Genomic DNA, 20,159 nt, shown 5'->3' with positions numbered 1-20,159 from the left:
ACAAAAGCCTCAAAACCCAAGCTAATTAATGTTTGTGCTGAAATACCATCCATGGGTCTCATTTAATAAGCAAAGTCTCCTTCTTAGCATCAAGAGAAAAAGGGGAGGAAAATGCATCCTGCATTATTTCATACAGACTAAGCTGAAGTTTAGATTTGAGGGTGGAGGTGGAAACAGTATTCATAGCACATTACAGTCACTATAATTCTAGGTTAAAAGGTAAATTCCTGTATTTTGATACAGGTCAAGGCTTCTGTAAGGATCAATATTAGTGTATTTTATAAATCAGATTATGGATCACTTTAACCTAGAAAATTCATTGTTTCATGTAACCTGCAAGGATTCTCTGAAGGCTGGAGGGAGTTTGCTAAGTAAATAAACTCTCTTCAATGTGCCAGAAATTAAAGAGGCAACACAGGAGTGAAGAAGGGGAAAGAAATATGGGAGCCTGGCAGTTTTATTGTACTTGCTTTTAGCTGGAGCAGAAAAAAGAGTTCCTTCAGGCAACAAGAACACCTGCCTTGCAGAAAGCCAGTCACAACATGATTTACTCCAGTGCAAAAAATGCTCCAAGAAGTTTCCCAGGAATAACTGAGTACCACATGCCATTCAAACTGGTGAGACCATTCACTGACTGAGCCAAGGCACAGTCCGGCTCTCAAACAGCTCCCACCTATAACTCTGCAGTCTGCGCAAAGAAACAGATATGAACAGCTAGTCAAGTCATAGTAACTGGCATATACTTCAGTATTTACATAAAGGCAGAAAGAAGTCTCTCTATAAAATGTACTGAATCATGGAGTAGCCAGATTTTTAAACAGTAGGTGCTCCATGAAGGACACAAAACAGATGGTAGATCTGGGTGACACAACACAGCAATATAAACCATCCACTACTGAAGCGTAAAGGCAGGTGAAGATCTGGGATTTCTCTCATCCATTCATAATGGTGTTAAAGCCCTTAGAAAAAGTTGTAAGGAACAGGCAAATAGCCCAGCCCTTTGATCATTATTAGACTGTCACCAAGACTACAATTTTTAAGTCTTTTAAGGAGGCAGAAAATTAATTCAAAAATAGTAACTTAGGTTCAACTACAAACAGGAATTTTGGTGTTAAGATTACCTGAAGAGACAAGCAAAACACCCTGCAGCTTTCAAAGTACTGTCACATTAGAAGCACTGGGTTGACTGCTGTGTTTGAGCCTTCCAAGTAATATGTATTTTTTGAGAGCAATGTGAGGAGTAATATGGGGACAAAAGTTTCCTTCATTTTTTTCCTAAACATTTACTCTCTGAACAAGCCTGGTATTACTGTTCTTCTTCCTCACTTGCAAAAAAAACTGCTTTAGTCAAAAAACAGGTTTGAGGTAGTTAAAAAAAAAAATTTACAGAGACCTGACTAATGTACTCCTGTAACAGGAATAGATGGGAAAAGTATCCAAAGCAACCAATCAAAAATCATTAAGATTTTGCATTAACAGAAGGTAACAGATACGTAGAAGATTTATCACCCACACCACGAAAAAGAGAACAAAAAAAAAATCAAAAAAAGAGAAAACACGAAAAAAGAAACCACTTCTTGGAACACTCTTCAGCATAATACGTAACAGAAGAAAGCATTATTGTTCCCTAAAATACTCAAAATAATTTAATCATTTAATCAGCTGCTTTGTAAATACTGCTTTAAAAACAGAGATCAGTTAAGCAACATATGAAAAACATGAGCTGCATTCTAGGATACTGTAGAGGTAAAACTGAGAAGAGATTAACACATGAAAAGCTAAGAAGTTCATTACAGCACATTCTCCTATTTACAACTACTCTTAATTTATTAGGAAAGAAGTTCTGTCCGTAAATGTCCCTGTTCTGATATCCTTACCAAGTTTTTAACCCATTTCTAATTTCAACTAGATCCATCAGAAGGTTACAGCTTCCAAAGATACACAATCTCTTAAAAAATACAAATGGACAAGTCCAGGAGCCCTTCAACTCCTCTCTACCTTTCCCTTAAAAAAAAAAAAAACCTTGCAGCATTAACTCAACCGTGTTAGACACCATTAGGTGCTAAACATAGCCAGTGACCAAGGCACAAAGCAGCTTCAAATCAGCGTTTATACTTTATTAGACACCAGAAAACCTAGCTGCTCCAGCTTACAGATCTATTGGAGTACAGACTTTACTGGTGGCATTGCTAATTGGGGTGGGAGGGAAGTGAAGCTTAGCTGCTACAAGTGATTTTCTGTCCAGTCTACTGCCCGATAAAGGGAGAGTTTCTATATTAGCTGTCTGCTTTTTAACTACAGGTCAAGAGCTGTTCCAGTATCCAGCTCAACCACAACTTCTCTGTAGTCCTGAAGTCACGCAGGAACATCCCATGTGTACACAGCAATTGTGCTGAAGTCAGCTGTTCATTTACTCTTACGTGCTGCTGCCTGATTTCATCTCTCCATTGCTTATACACTCCTCACAGATTTCACAAATTAATTTTTCATGCTGTCTCACCTAATGCAGAGTGCTACCAGAGATCAGGAAGAGTGTTTTAAGAGTATTTCACGTTTCACTATTCTGAAAAGTTCTAAAATACAAGCCATCAAGAGCCGTGTGAAAATTCCCTTGGAATACTTGCATGATAGGGATACATTCCCAAGTCACAGCTTACATGTGTTCAAGGTAATTTCCAACATTTTCCAGAAATTCATGTTTCATGTTCACATGCTACTATACTTACGCTCCACATTAAGCAGTATTTCCTAGCCTTCCATAATACCCTCCCCTCACTCGTAAGTGTCCAGATATACAACTGTAGGACAACATAACAAATGAGAACAGAATTAAAGTTCTGCCTTAAGGAGCTGAGATTTCCCAATTTTATGCCTTAACCTTCTCTTAGCTATCAGGAATGAAGCTTTGGACAAAGAGGTAAAAACTTGTTACCTGTCAGTAATTTCTGCAAAGCAACTTTGGTAGTCCAATCTTTCAATTCTTCCTGTAGGTCCATGCAAAGAGTACAGAGCAATGTATTTTACCTTGTCCTCTTAACAAAGGTTTCCTACCACAAGCAGCAAAAGGTTTGCAACCTCATGCTGCCTAGGCAGTTAAACCAATTTTAACCAAAGTAATAAAGAGTGCATAAGCTGAAGAATACACCATCATATTTTTACTAGTATTAAGACTATGAAAATATCTCCCCTTCAGACTACAGCTTCTCTGCAGCACTGTTTGAAGAGTCTTTTCATTTTTCACCAAAAAAGCTGAAATCAAAGCGTGAGACAGGTAATTTACCCAAATGCCATACCAGCAATTCAAAAGATTATGTAAAGTGATACTAATATCTAAAGAATGCTTCTCCTGATTAGCAGTTTACATTTGCTAGCAATCTGTCTGCATTATTATTATCACATTTTTAACATGGGCTCCAAAAAATGTAATTCCACTTGATGAATAAACCTCAGTTCCATGTCAGCACAAAGCTAAATTCTGGGGGGAAAGAAACAAAGAAACAAACAAAAAACCTATCCAAATCACATTTCAATCTTCAACAGTCAATTTTGATCACAAATCTATTTATGATCATAAGCATCTTGTTATTTGTTCAAATGCTATTTACAACTGCTATCTTCATCTGAATTCAGCAAGAGGGGGTCACATACTGGTAAGGCTGAAATTGTTGAAGTAGCTACCAAGAAGAAAACTACTCAAGTAACATGCACCTCTGCAATCTCTTACAGCCATCCACCAGGACAAGTAAAATTCTTTCGCCCCATAAAATACCCGTTTGTGAAAGATTTCGTTACTTACTGTCCCATAACAGAAGCCTAAACCCCACAGATTTTCCTGACCTCCATAAAGCAAGAAACATCAGTTTCTAGCAGGGAGAAAGAAAAGGAAAGCCACCCATGTGCAAGAGCGGATCAAGGAAACTAAACAATACAGGACTGTATTCATAAAATCACAGAAGGGTTTGGGCTGGAAGGGACCTTAAAGCTCATCTAGTTCCAACCTCCCTTGCCTACAGGGATATCTTCCACTAGACCAGGTTGCTCCAAGCCCCATCCAACCTGGCTTTGAACACTGCCAGGGATGGGGGAGCCACAGCTCCTCTGGGCAAAGCAGTATTAGAACAATAATTTTATAGTCTTAAAAACTAAAAAAAAAAAAAAAAAAAAAGTGATTAAGAAGTGTCACTGTATCAGTAAATGCCATTTAGAGACAACCCAGGTTAAGCAGCAAACCCCAACAATTCCTGAAACAACCCACCAACTCACCTCATGTTGCTGATAATCAACTTATGGACCTGGCTCAGGAGCTGGGCACCAATTCTTCATAAAGTCCATGCAAGAAATTAAACTGGAACATTTGTTACCATTGCTTTCAAAAGAATGCCTTTTTCCGGTTTTCAATTAAAACTGCTTTTCTAAACTAACATCTAAAATCCCATTCATTCTTTCAGGGATCAATAACAGAGGTCTGGCAAACCAAGGTAGCAATCTTTGATCAATCAAAAAAAAAACAAAAACCCCAAAACCCCACAAAAAACCAAGATCTGAAAAAGGCTTTTTGTCAGTGCTACCTGGTTAAATCCCAATGCCCTGCAAACTGGACTGGAAAACTGAAATCCAGCTTACAACACACCACTGCTGATGTAACCAGTCTGGCTTTCAGAAGTTGACAGAAAACTGTTACCCATCTTCCTCACTGTAAAAGCAAGGGACCACAAACACCCCAGAACCTATGTTTTTTGTTCTCATTTCTCATTTATAAAATCAACATTGCTTCTGGTTTACAAAAAGGACACATTTTTTGTACGTCTCCCTCCCTTAAACTGTTCTAAACTAACAAAGCATCTCTCACAAGTGACAGATTTAGCTCTGCCTGAAGAACAACTTTAGCAAGATTTTCCCCCACATTCCCTGATCAGAATACCTCCTCATTCTCAAGGCATCCCATAACAGAGAAAGAGTTGCAACATAAGCCACAGAGGGTGGACAGAAGGTGGAAAGAAGAAAGCAAGTCTTTCAGGTTAAACAAGATAGCTCTTCTGGGACAGGAAATAGGGAGCTGTCAACAGCCAGGATTTTACTGCCTGGCTATGAAACAATTAGGAGGAGCTGGCATCTGGTCAAGAAGATGTAAAGGATTACATGAAGTAAGTTAGGTAGCTCAAATGCTCAAGGAATCTTAAAAGGAATAGAAAGGAAAAATATTAACACTGTCTGTTTTATGAAATTCTGTTAGTACTGGGGATTTAAAACAACTAAAAATCATTGTGTTTCCTGGCATTCTGGAGTCAGTCAGAAAAGTCACTCAATATTCATACAATTACATTAAGTACAATATAAACAAGAAGAAAATGGTTTCAGATATCTTTATTTTTAATAACACAAAGGCAGGAGTTATTGCTCTAAAGATGTATCAAGAACCCAGGATTCCAGCTGCAGAACTACGAGCATGATAGTAACACTAACACAATGGTAATAGACAAGAAGTACCAAAATACTGACTGTAGAACAGCAATAGGCTTTTAGGCTTGTTTGGGGTTCTGTTCCTTACTGTGATGTGGGGTTAAAGTAATTTTAGCAACTGAGACAATAACATTAAAAACAGTTCTCAGTGCTCCTATTAAGTATTTGATGGTATTAAATTACCTTATTCTACAGAACAAATTATCAACAACTGTGGCTGAGGCAAGTACACCTTTTAAGGAAGGCAAAAAAAGATACCAGACTTTAAATGGGCAAGAAGTTAGAAAAACAGGTATTCGCAACTAAAAGCACTGCTGACACAGATCTCTCCCACAGACAGCAGTACTTATTTCCAAGACTTGCATATATCCAGCTTCTAACTTCTAGGTTACTCATGCTCAGCACACAATCCATGTCTATACCTGTAACAACTACTCAGTTTTAAGGTCATCACGAACATATTTCCACACATTAAAAAAAAGTATTGAATTTGATACATTAAAGTGATTTCTCTTTAAACTTCAAAGTTCACAAGTGTTACTGCGGTTGCATAGTTTAACACATACCTCTATCAGTTTTCTAAAAATATCAGGTTATAAATTTAGCATTTTACTCGATAACCCCAGAAGCATCAAGACAAAGAAGTTGGATATTCACAGGGAATAAAAATAGGGTATTAAAAAGCCATCCAACAGAGCCCAAATTTTAAAAAGTCCAGTGAAAATGGCTCACTACGTAAGTATGCAATTAAACAGCATCATCTGAACAATTATTTTTAGAATGTACTAAGACTGCAATGCATTCCAGCACAGTAAGAAGTCACAACTGCCATGAAGCAGTAGCCTCAGGGCTATGTTAAGACTGCTCAACTAAATAGGCTGGTGCATTTAATGAGACTTCTAGGCATTAGTTAACATAAATAAATAAATAAATAAATAAATAAATGGTTTGTGGTAACTGATTTAGGAAGCTACTTGGATTCAAGCACAAGCATCTGACTAGTCTGCTCCAACTGCCAGAAGCAGAAAACAGGAAAACAAAAGTGCACTTTACCTACTACCAGTGGGCCCAGGTCACCCTCCTGCCACCTCTTCTCACACTCAGCTTCAGAAGAAAGCTTTCCCCTTTCCTAATCTGAACATTAGAAGTCAGTCCTGTTCTTCAAAACTAATTTCCAATGGCAAAATGAACAAAGTACACAGGCATGCGTATGCGTGTGTTGCTCACTACTGCCAAACATAAGGTTTTTATTTGAGATCTTGCAAGGCATTTGAGTACAGAATCCCTTAGAGGGGGGAAATTAAAACCTTTCTGCTTTCTAACAAATAACTTTTCACTCTTAAAGCAAAATCTAAGTTTTTTTCCACTTTCACAGCTCTCGACACTTTCAACATACTTTCTCTTGACACAAACCCACAGGAAACCTCAGAAGATGCAGTACTTCCCATATTGCCCATTATGTCACTTTTGGCTCACTTGTTTTTAAGTAAACTTGGAGAGTTTGAGGCTTAATTAAATACCATTTTCACAAGAAGCTTTTTATTTTTTTTCTAATAATTTAAATGGACTATAAGCAGAATAGGTTTTACAGATATAACACTCTGAACCACAGGAGAACACTATTTCACAGATCCATAGGGCATCTCCTATGTAGGAGACAGCATGCTCTGACTGCATTAGACCTGTACACTCTTAAACTTAGATTTATTGACTGGATCTTCAGATAGGAAGATGCCAGGTTTAGGTTTTATAAAAGACATCTTTATGACATGGCAACAGAAGGATTGTGGAAGGCCAAACAAATCTCCTAAAGAATGATGCATTAGAAGTAATTTTCTGCCTAGGCCTCCATTTCTAGGGCAGCTCTGTTTGATGGAAAAAGGAGTCATTTCTTTCCCAATCCCATTTTTGTCAGAAGATCCTGCTTAAGGAAGGCCAAGATCCAAACCCAGTCATCTTCCAGCAACATAAATGGCTCTCAAGATCTTCTGCTGAAGGCTTGTGATGCAGTATAAAGGTTAGAAGATGTCCTGAAGCAATTTGGAGGGAATGAAGAAGGAGAGAAGAGTCACAAGATGCACCAAAGTAATAATGCATGTAACATAGTTCCAAATGACTTCAATTCAGCATGAAAGAGGAACTGGCAAAATCTTGTTAGAATTTCACTGCCAGTTTTCAAGTGATTCCTTTTGCTAAAAATCGAAAGGAAATTTAGAATAAACTTCCTGTGCCAGCAATGACATGGCTGGAGAAAGAAAGCTCTGACTGCAGGCTACCGATGTTTGCAAGGAAGAGGCTGTTGCTCTGCACAGCAATGAAGCAAGAAAGGCAGAATTTACCTGAGCTGATTCTACTGATTCCCCTTCTCTGACGGGGATTGGGCCAGAGGGACTGCTGATCATGTGGGTTAGCAGCACATCCCCTTTAAGCAGAGTGTTTCAGTCTATTCATATGGACAAAGAAACAGGAATTAACCCACTAGCCACAGGCTTCGCTGAAGCAAGAACATATTTACATGTTTAGAACTGGGGAACTATTTCAGTGCTGGGAATCAAGTTGGATTTTAAACCCATTTGGCAGCCTCCACCTTTTTGCACATTCAAACCTAATACTGGTGTGAAGAGACAGGGAGGAGATGAAACCTGTGTGGTTAAGGGCCATGTACAATCACTGGCCTTACCTTGGCCCCAGCCACCATTTTCTGCTCTTGACTTTGTTTCCTGTCTAGAAAAGGGCCAAAGAATGTCATTAGTCCTTCAAAGAACTGAAGTACAAATATGACCCACAGACAGGAAGCTTATAGAGAGGCATAAAAAACATTCTTTCTATGTGCTCAGGATGTTTTTCTCCTCTCTCTCCCCCACATTTTCTCATTACTGCTCATACTCTTTCCCTCTCTCAGCCTAGAGAAGTGGAAGACAACATAAACAGGAAAAAAAAACATAGAGAAACAGCATAAAGTCCATCCTTCACATCTGAGTGGATGGCAGTTCAAAGGGGCCCTACCTACCTGCAACCCTGTTGTTTGCTTCAAGAACTCTGTTTGCCCAAGGAAAAAGAGACGAGCAAATCCTGGAAGCAGATCCTTCCCCAAAGGAAGTTTCTTTCTGAGTCTGCAACCTGGAGCTTTCGCTTGAGACTCAGTCCTCTGAGCGGATTCTTTCTTCAAACTCTCACACTGGTTCTTTACTTTTGTGGGCAGCTGGAAAAAGAATGAAGCCGTAGGCTGAGGCAGGGACTCCATACTTCCAGGATAGGGAGGCAGAAAGACTGGAGGGGAAGGAAAAGTGCTAGTTGGTAACTTCTTGAGTAATGATCTGCATTCCCTCATTTCCTGCCACACAGAGACACACACATAGTCACTGCAATAGGGGAGGATGACAAGAGATGAGTACTAGACATGCAGTTTTTTCATGCTTTGATGCCAAGAAAATAAAAACCAAAGTGCTGAGCTGTGAACTTTCAAGACTTTTAAGACATCTACCAATAGATGAGAGCAATCGTAAGATGTTTCGTCCAGAAAGTTCTGTTTGTTACAAGTAGATGTAGGTGGGGGGGAATTAAGTGCTCATTTCTTAAAAAAAAAAAAAAAAAAAAGAAGAGAGAGAAAAAATTTCAAATCTCTCCTCTGTTCACTTTCTCTCAAGTGAATTAAAAATGGCATCTATTGGAATGCAGTGAATGTCTCCCCATAATCTCCTTAAGAAGAAATAATCATACTTACCTGAATGTTTCCTTTACCCATGACTTCCTAATCCCACCCCCAGCTCTTCTGCAAAGGCCTTACTCCAATTTCAGGTCTTCTACTCTAGTTGAAAAATCAGATTGATTAAACACCAATGGCAGTTCAATGCTCTTGTGACAACCTCTGACCTAACCTAGGCGCATTATCATTGCTGTGGGAGCTAAGAACCTACCCAAGTTGCTGGAATATTTCTCTTTTTCCTAGATGATCTTAGGAGTTAATTGTAATTACTTGAACAATGAAAATATAATGCCCAAGAGCTGAAATTCTCTTCACAGAGCCCAAAAGCTGATAGATTCGTGTGAAATTTTATCAGTAGCATAGAGCCAACACACGACAGAAAAGAACTACAAGTCACTGGACCCAAACCACAATTATACGTATAGCCTCTCATGTATGTGTTTACTTATTATTACCCATTACAATACCTTATGCACAACAGCAGCAGTGGCTAGTGTTTGCATGTAGGGTAGCTGTTGAGCTGTATGCATCGTATGAGGCACTATCAATTTGCCTTCATTGCTCTGAAGACACCAGTTACAGTATGATCCAATAGTTAACCAAGAAAGTATGTTCCTCATTATGCAATTTAACACAGTTCATTTGGGGACAATTCTGATGGGATTTCTTCATCCTCTCCTTTAGAGCACACACCTAAACAAAATAGTCTTATAGTTAGGTATCTTGCATGTCCTTTCATTATCAGCTTTTTCCCTCCTCAAAAACAACTTCCCTTCATTGTGGTTCAAATAATAAAAGGAGACATTTGGGGGGGAAATATGCTAGATTCTGTCATTAAAAACACAGCAATAATAGTTTTCTTTAAACGCATTTTTAATTTCTGCTGTCAGAGTAGTAGGCAAGAAAACTTCCTTTTTTTTTTTTTTCAAAACAGGTGACAAAAAGTCTTCAAGGACAGAACCTGATACATGACAGTAATTAAAACAGAAAAATCAGCAAGTTTCTTCCAAAGAAACTGCTTGGCATGCAGAAATACACTCTGCTTCTGGGTTCCACTGGGGACATTGCATATGGTGACAGTGCCTCAACCTAACGTAAGAAGTTTTGCTCTAAATAGCAAGATTATTTTATAGAAATAAGATTATTTGTCTTAATGGAATTCCATGACTTTTCAACAACACAAGACCTTTCAATTTGATGAAACACTGCCTTTTTGATTCAGATCAACTTACAACAGTTAAAGAAAGGTCTAAGAGTCAGGTTCAGTCTCCTCACATGCATGTTTTTGTGAAGGAAGGTCTTCCTGTTTGGAGAGAATTAACTGACCAACACACATTTAAATGTACTTAGCCAACAGATGTCTCCAGCATGATATTTTATACTCCCCTTTTCTAGTAATATAGGGGATAAACAATGAAAAGAAAATAAACAGAACATGTTCCATGTAAATTTCTACTGCTCTGTACTTGCTGGCTAAGGAGTTATAAAATGAGGGTATCATTAAAAGCACATTTCTTCTTAACATTCCCATGTGAACGGAAGATTCTTTTCACCAGATAACTTGCAATACCTTGAATCTCATGAACTAACATTTGTTACTTACAGTTCATAACTACAGTGACATATACAGCATTATAGGCTTCATTTCAGGTGGTATGTTGAAGTCTACAAACACTACTAACACTTCCAGTTAATATTCTTTTCCAGCTCAAAGCAACAGAAGGTATCTGAGCAAATCAACCCAGATGAAGCAGCATGATCCAGGACCATGACCTGTAATATCAAAGGCTGCCTTTAAGAAATCCTCTTTTACCAGTCAAAGATAAGATCCTATTCACTGGAAAAAGTCTCCAGATCACCTACTGAAGTTTCTGGGGTGTAGATGAGAGGTTATTTGGTCTTATTCCTTTCATGTAGCAGTTCAGCAGAAGGGACAAAGATCCAATGTCAAATTGTAAGGAAAAAAAAATCATAATGGCTTTGTCTATTGGCTTTTTCCTCATGGAAATAGCTGAACAACAAAACAGTTTCTGGAAGATCAATCTGAAACATCCTGTTAGGAATAACGTGTTTTTAAATTCCTTCCCTTACGTCAAGGTCATAGCATCGCTCCTTTTTCAACAAAGAGAGAACCCTTTACTTTTAATTTTTATCCTTTCATACATCTTTCTTCCCTTAAAAAGACTTGTTTTGGACTCTGAAGAAAGAGGCTGGTAATTTTTGTGTTCTAGCTATCGAAAATACTAGTCTGATTCCTACATAGATATGTATTTCAGGCTGAAACAACTACATCTTTCTGCATTCTGCGATGAGTGATGCTAATAAATACTCCTTTACCTTTCTTTTAAATCTTTAGAAAAGCAAAGAGGTCCAGAATAGACCTTCTAAAGTACCCAAATCCCTCTTACAGGAGACGCTTTTTGGTGCCTCACATCAATCAGCAGAAATGATTCACTCTACTGAGATGGCATGTTGGGCCAGCTTAAGCAGCTGAATATACAACAGCTTCTCAGTCACTGAATTGTAGAGTTTGCAGATTTACCTCAAGCGCAGGCTATGATGAGATTCTTCTAGTTGGAGCAGGTAGAAATTACGGCTGTGATGACACAAGAACAATTATGTTGATGATCTTCAGCTATAGATGAAGTCAGGAAAGGCATTGGTACTTCTATTTGTGAAAACACTGAAGACAGTAAGGAATCCTATAATTGATGCTCTCATCTCCTTCAGGCAAATAAAGGAATCTCTGCAATGTATTTTCACAGTGACCTGAGTGTTGGGAGGAAAACTCCCTATACTGCTTTCTTCTGCCTTCTTTTTCCATATAGCAGGTTTCATGACCACTAATTCAAAAGCCAGTGAGAATAGTGAACCCTGTTCTTCTGCATCAGTAAGCAGAATCTCAATAGTCAGTGAAGAAAAGTTTAAACAACTGTAAATTCTACATAATACCATCAGCAAAATAAGTAAAAAACTGAATATATGTAATTGGTAAGCAGTATGGAATATAAGCAGCAATACTTCTTTTTATTTCTGACACTGCAGCTCCAACAGCTACAGAAACAAAATGCAACCTGCCACAGCAGATTAAAGTTACCTGCAGCTAGATCAACTGTTTCTCAACTCAAACTGAAAATTTAAAGCATCATGCAGTTATTTTAAAGTGCAACCAGCAATATGGAATACTTGCAGTTCCCAAAGTAAAACTGGTTCTAGGTTAAACAGTTGTTGCCAGTTGTCATACCTCTCAAAACATGTTCAGGCTGCAAACCCACTGCAGGATGTATGCACCAGCAGCATTCAGTTCAACTGTTATTCAAAATAAATATCACAAGAACAACAAATTTTAGTAAAGTACCTTTTTCCTGCACACTAGCACCAACACGACAGGTATATTACAATATCAACAGGAGCAATGTAAGGCTGACTTCAAATTCTACACTACCAACACTGTAAAAAAAAAAATATTAAGTTTCCCAAAACTTCCCAGATTTGTCTTTTTTTTTTTTTTTTTTGGGGAGGGGGGAATGATGGGGAGCGGAGAGAACAGGGAGTGAAAGGGCAGAGAGGACTTGATAGGATAGCAGGGAAGAAGTCATTGAGCATTCATTTCATATTAAGAAAAATTTATTCTCTGGGAGGTTGGTGAGGTGCTGGCACAGGTTGCCCAGAAAAGCTGTGGCTGTCCCCTCCCTGGCAGTGTTCAAGGCCAGGCTGGAAGGGGCTTGGAGCAACCTGGTCTAGGGGAAGGTATCCCTTCCTGTGGCAGGGGGGTGGAACTGGATGGGCTTTAAGGTCCCTTCCAAACCAAACCATTCATGTCTAAGATTACAACAGCTATACTAGATAATGTTATCAAGTCCCAAAATGCAGAAAAGGCATCAAAATCATTGATCAAAGTGTTGATGTTAAAAGAGTAAGTTTCATACAACCCATCATTAAAAGCTAAACTTGCAAATAGAATGGTAGGAATCTTGACTTTCTGAATTTCAGACTTGGCATTTGACCTCTCTTCAGAATGTGCTCAACTTCTTCAAAGGCCTATGAAAAAACAGAGAGGGCCATGGCACTGTCTAGATTATCAGACAAGGTGTCAGACAATACCTGCTCAAGACTGGCATACATACCAGTTCCTGAAAGGACCTTCCTAGGAGTGATAAAAAGCTACGGCTTTTCTGAACTCAGCATGATGGAGAATTCGAAAACTGTACACAGCTGGTCACAGCAACGCACACTTGAGAAACACAGCCGGTGTTTCTTGGCACATACGCAACAGCAGGAAAACACATGGAGTATGAAACTGAATGTTAATTATAGAAAACAGTACCTGGTAAAAATAATTCCCATTAATAGATGCATCAATTTCATAAAATTTAAGAAATGGGTATATTTGTTATATAATGTTATAATTATTTTTTCATTTTTAAAACTTCACATTGCAAGCAGATTTCTGGATGTCTTTATTAACATGCTTTTTGTTTCTTGTCAGCTTTGTATGCAAAGTACAGTTGACAGCAAACCTTTTTCTGGCTTAACTAAACCACACGTTAAATCACATTAACAGACTTACTGGCACCAATATACAATTCTGCCATAAAGACAGACCTTCATTCAACCTTAAGAGAAATTCTTCACTTCTGGGCAGAGTACATGAGCTAGTATTTAAAAATATTTTTTATTTACAAAAAAGAAAAAAAAAAGTCAATGTTTTTAAGACATCATATGAATGGCTTGCTTTTGTTGTTTGCTTTTTTCCTCCTTAAGTCTACTATAGCAAAGGTTACAGTATTTATGTATACCTTGAACTTACTTGAAGAAATCACATAAAATCTGTAGTGTCTATACTTTCCTTTTTGGTTCTTAATGATTGAATTAAATAGGCAAGCCATGCATTTACATGTAATTAGCTTTCATAAATTTCTTATGTTTTTTTTTTAAAGCATTTTTTTTCACAGAGAACTCAATCTTCATGTAATTCCTACACTTCTCTGGTCAAGGTCTTTCAACCAGTTTATCTGCAGAACCTGGAAGCTGAGATATTGCACATAAACAGTGTTAAGAGGAGTGATTCCTGTACTGTTCAGCAGCCACACCAGACTGGATGCCTGTGATTTGGGAGGGTTTGCAGGGGTCACATAAAAGTCCAAACCATATTTTCATTTGAGAGTAGCTCAAAGCCTTTTGCTGCAGGTTCTGATCCTTAACCATCTCTTTCATGACTTTTTTGGAGAACTCAAATACAGTAAAAATGCCTGTTTCATTCAATAATTACTCATTTTATTTATACCTATTTAATATTACTCAGTATTTTATTTATATCTATTTAATAGATTAATTTTAGTGTAGGGCAACATGGATAACTGGAAAATAAGAGCTAAACAAACTGGTTGCCTTTTTCAAGTCAGCAGTTTTAAGTTCTGCTTTGGAAAGTACTCAAAATGTGCATTTCAGAATTGAGCACTTAGTATTTGATATGGAAAATAACATATTAATTTCTTTTTCTAAGTGAACTTCCTGACTCTAGAACTTACAAAATTTAGCATGCAACCTTACCAAAAGGCTTGATTCTTTCCTCATTTTCAGTAGTATTAAGAACTCTACAGCTAAAACTGGACTGAGTTTTCTAGTAACTGTTAACTGCCAAGACACAAAGAGATGTCAAATGCTATTGTAAACTGTTAGCTTTCCAGCACCAGGAACTGTGCGATGTAACTAAAGCTTATTTTTGTCTTAATGCAAACTAGTGACATTGGATACAGAAACTAATTCAGGCTTGAAACCTGAAAATGACGTGCAAGCAAACCATGATACCTTTGCAACATATAGTCTGACTCTTAGGTTACAGATTCAAGTTTTAAGAGAATCATGTTTTAGATTAGAATTACCTTTTTATTATTATTATTTTTACCTACTAGGAGTTAACAGTACATGCAAAAATATATTCTAGATTATCTCGTGCTACTGTCACCACACAATACACTGCCTTTCATTAGTTAAATGCTTTCTGAAGATTTCCTGACTTGATTTTTCTTACTGGACTAGCGCCTCAAATTCAGCCGTATTTTACAGTATCAAATTAAAACTGTCATTCAACTTGGAATAAGATCACTACAAGTCTTATTATAAAAATTCTCACAAGTCAGGTTAGGTGAAGGCCATTTGAAATGTATCACTTGGCTCTGCTTAGGTAGAACTGCTTGCATCGAGTTGTCCCTGTATCTTCTCACCATGCAAGCACCTTCACACCTACCTGATCAGCCAGAACTCGCAGCTTTTGCACTAGACACAATTAGTTTTGGCAGTGCCTCTTCACAGGCATACCAGTGTGCAGTATTTGACTGTCATTCTGTATCTGTTGAAATATTAGCACTCGGTTTAGGTGGTATGCAAGAAAAAGCAAACAGTATTACGTAATAAATTTAAAGAATGCATATGCAAACATGTGAAGCTGTATTTCTAGCCTAGGCTTAATACTTTACAAAGTTACTCAGAGCGAGGAAAAAAGACATCAAACATCCATACCAAAACAGAATTTTACCCCACTGACTGATCTGGGTTGGCAAGAGTTTTAACCACACACTGAACCTCGCAGGACCCTCTTTCCTTCATTTGAGTCAAGACTTCATTGACAAAAATAAACATAATCCAGGGGAGATAAATAAAACCTTCCCACAAACTCAGGCAAAGACACAAGATACTATGAACCCGCTTGAACAAAACACCATTTGAGTCACTACTGAACACTTCTGTATATGATTAGTATCTACAACATGCACAGTTTAATTTGAAGCAAGTCTGACAGTAACACACACTGGAGATATTCTTGACACTACTCTTATAGCACGAAATTAGTCACCTGATCTCAGAGTTCTGTGCCAAAACGTAAAGGTCAATATTTCCTCAAAATAGTTGTTATACTTAATAAAATGGTTCTGCCTGCAAGTTTGGCATATCATCTCTCCTATAAAAGACCAGCAACACTCCTTTCTTTCCTTCACATATTCTTTTTAAGGCAAGACTCTAAAATTATTCTGCAGCAGACTCAAGAGTGTTCTGCATTAAAGTTTCTCAGGCTTTAGCTGTATATTATATGCAAACTCGGATTTTCCACTTAATGGCTTTCTAGCTGCCAAAAATAAAAAGATTAAACAAAAAAAAAAAGAAAAAACAAAATAAAGAAAAAAACCACCCTCACAAGCATTCCATGCTGCCATTACTTCTACATGTGAAAAAGCCTGCATTACAAAATTACCTTACACACTCTAAGTCAAACTCCATCTTCCAGTTTACTGAAATGCACAAGGAAAGCAGAGCACACATGACACAGCCAACAAAGAAAACTTCAATGTAAATGCCTAATCAAGTAAATGTCCTTCATTGCTGGTTGGCATATATCCAAAATCCATTCTCTAGAGGCTATAGAATTAAGAATTACATTATATAGAATTCAACCAAGAATAAGCTTGCATTTAAGTGTAGTTACTCTTCCAAATAGCTGTTTCCCCAAGTTTAAAATTATTCTTAATTCGTATTTTAATACCTGCATAACTGAAATCCCCATAAGCATTTCACAGGCTAGACCAGAGTTTACTACTGCATAACCTCTTTTTATCCTGCTTTTTTGCTGGACAAGCATTATACTGAGTATTACTTCATGTATATAATTTCACATGTGAACATCACGTAATTTTCTGTTATTTCTTCAGTCCAACTGAAAAATTCTGCAGACAGAACTGCTACCTTCATGCTTTGAGTTGTGACTTACTGTAATAGTCAGCTATTCCTAGCCTGGCCAATCTTTTAATGTTCTGTTTCCAAGTCATCAGGGAATAAGCATTTACCAGTCAAGTTCTTTCATTCTATTTTATAAAGTAAAGCATACATATATATTTAAGCAGCCTGCACGACAGCAGAATCATGTCTGGTACCCAATAAAATACCTTCTAATAGTACTTGCATAGGCAACTGCAAGTTGTTGGAGAGAAGCTATAGATAGTATTTGGGTGAACACTATGGCACACTGCAATACAGCATTAAAACATTTCTCCCCTCTACATGAATTGAATGCAGGTTTCAGAAATACAGCATATTCAAGTTTATGCTGGTCAAAAGTTTTCTTTTCCAGCAATGTATCTAATATTATAATTCAATATTTTAATTAATAATTTGTTTTCCTTCCTTGTACATTTAAAATACACAGACAAAAAAAAGGGGTGCAGTAGGAAAACCCAAAAGCACTAAAAATATCAGGAGTCTCTCATTAATACAGCCAAGTAATAAACTGCTTTCATACTTGGCTGTAGTTTATTACAAAAACATGCAATAAAACATCTGCATTTAACAAAACTATATGAAAGATGCTTCCTATCTCCAAAGTGGGAACAGAGAACACTGGAGAGGAGGACATGGGGAAGTGTATATTCCACAGCTCCAGTGGAATTACCTAAGTACCTGTTAAGAGCATGTACATTGGCAGACTGTTCTCAAAGAGCCAATCATTTAACCATGATAACCTTGGCCTCTAAGGAAATGAATCATTAACTGGCCCATACAGATTTTTGAGCTCCACCATATCTAGAGCTCAAAATAATACTGAGTATAGACTAAAAAAAAAAAAAATGTGCTAACATATGATGAATTTTTAACTGCAGCTTAATACACAGTGGTAAAAGGCATAATTGAGAACATGCAAGTATTTTACGAGGAAAGGAGACAAAATGTAAATCTTCACATTCTTGTTGCTACAGACAACCACTTCATGTCTTCTTTCCTCAGCAATTCCCCAGCATGCATTAACACTACACATATTCCTTCCCTCTTCTTTACCACTTAAATCAGAGGAAATGGTTATTCTGAGCAGTGCCCTAAATGTTAATGTAAAAAAAGAAAAAAAAAAGGAAGTCTACTTGGCAGCTAGCAATCACAGAAGTCGGTATCATCTGACTACAATGTTTTCCATCAGTCTTAAGGCAAGTTTAAACTACTACTACATGTTCATTTGCAGCATATAGTGTCAACAAAATTAATCTGAAGTAAAAACATGACACTGTGGACAAGGACATCAGTAATCCATCTCCACATGACCTAGTCATAAAGTACACAATGCAATGGAAGAAACCAAGGTTACTATGAGAAAACCAAACTCACACAAGCTTAACAATCCATTTCAGAATTGTAACCCACATTAAGCACAAAAAACTACATGTTACAGGAAAAGACGGCTCATAGCTATTGTAACAATACTCATCTCCATGACTTATTAGAATTAGTCATTTTGTTCAGTAGGATGACTAAAAGTTACTAGTTTAGTTTACATACACAGTTTAAAACTCCATAAACTTGCAAATTTCTACTTATCATGCTTGAATGGTTTTCAGTGATAAACAACTGAGACTCTTCAAGATTAGTGCCCACTACACATAGTTCTAGCTCAATTTTGATCAGGCCTTCAAAAGAAGATGACAAAAGTATTTCTGCTGCATGCTCCCTACAAACCTACTTCTGAAGCCACTGTTTAATTTAAATCCAGTTTGACACCTCAGGGAATAGGAGAGTGTTGTAAAAACAATGGAGTAGATGAGCATGGTCCTATTTCTCCCACCACAAGCACAAGACAAGGGATGGCAAGGACAAGACGCAGCCCCAACATTACTCATCTTGATGGATGACAACCAGAGATCCAGGTAGCGCACCTCAAGCTGAGAGCACAGCATCCCAGCCTGTGTTTTTGAAGGCAGCCAGCAAGCCAAAAGACACAAAGCAAAAGGAAAACTACAGTGGAAAAGTCAGAGAAAAGACATATGAGAAGAACTTAAACTACAGGGGGAAATCCAAGAGCAGTATGGCAGTAATAAAAGTGTAACTGCCGCGCCACAGTCAGGGAGTCTTTTGATTAAAATGCCTGGAAACGCCACACACAGTCATCCCATCCCATCCCCCACTTTAAGTATTTTTGGTAACTCCAGTACTCATAAAACCCTTTGGTTGTTTCTTAAATAATAAACAAAAATACCCAGGCAGTGGAGGGGAACAGACTTGAAAGTCAAATCTTTTGGTAGCTGGTTGCTACATTCTACACTCCCCTATAGCAGAACCACTCAGTGGAGTGAACTCCACCAACTTGAATGCTCTTGCAGCATTAACTTCCTTCATTTATGAAGCCACCAGCAGGACTGGAGCCAATGTTATGGGTATAATGCTTAGGCTTCAACATTAGTCTCACTATTGCATCAGCCATGCTATTTTTAAGTACAGTTCAGCTTTTCTTTCACGATCTGATGCAAGCTACAAGGGGCTTTGTTTTGTTTTAAACACTGTTCAAATGCAGTTTGTTCAACACCACCTTTTTTGCTAAATATTTAACAGCCATTCTAAGACTGTACAACATCTACTGGTGTGAACATTTATTAAAAGCAGTGAGGGCTACACTTGGCAAGATTGCTGCTAAAATTGATCCTTCTAAACATGCAAAGCTGGAAAAACACTGTTATTACTTCCATTTACTACTTTAGGCTGTTAAGACAGTACCAAAATGTTTGGCATCACTGTGCATAACAGTTAAGAGACATCACAGATTCTAAACCAAAGCTTTTCTAACAGAGAGGCACACATTAGATCAAACGAAAAGCATGACAATTTACAATGGAAATTTTGCAAAATGACATTATCAAATTTTAAATAACCAAAGACAACTTCCAGGCTTCAGAACTTATAACCAATATACATTCTTATTTGTGATGTATTGCAAATAGCATGATCAGCTGAATTTACAGCTCCAAATTTCAGTGCCATGTGAACTTAAAATCTGAACATGCACTTTTATTTTGGATGATCAATGCACACATTACACTTACCAGAGCTGGCAATCAAGCATTTAGAAAAAAGTTAGGCACTGTCAAGGATATTTTGCAATAGATATAATTGTCCTTCCCCACACTTCTTTTAATTGTCAGTACTACAGGAGAAGAATATTAAGTTCCCAGTTTTTAAGTAC

The 20,159-nt window shown here is 37.6% G+C and overlaps 1 protein-coding gene and 1 long non-coding RNA gene across 3 annotated transcripts in view; both read right to left on the bottom strand.

The window, feature by feature from the left end:
• Positions 1–20,159, bottom strand: part of TSC22D1 (TSC22 domain family member 1) — a 94,828-nt gene that overhangs the window by 47,014 nt on the left and 27,655 nt on the right. The window lies entirely within an intron of this gene.
• On the bottom strand, positions 5,350–12,394 carry LOC117435895 (uncharacterized). Its single transcript, XR_004549429.1, has 2 exons — positions 8,471–12,394; positions 5,350–7,490 (listed from the first exon to the last, which is right to left on the bottom strand). It is a non-coding gene; the product is annotated as an uncharacterized lncRNA (long non-coding RNA).

This window comes from Melopsittacus undulatus, chromosome 2 (assembly GCF_012275295.1).
Source record: "Melopsittacus undulatus isolate bMelUnd1 chromosome 2, bMelUnd1.mat.Z, whole genome shotgun sequence".
In the NCBI taxonomy this organism is placed as follows: Eukaryota; Metazoa; Chordata; class Aves; order Psittaciformes; family Psittaculidae; genus Melopsittacus; species Melopsittacus undulatus.
Note: the sequence above shows the minus strand (reverse complement) of the source record. Positions and strands in the feature narration are given on the sequence as shown.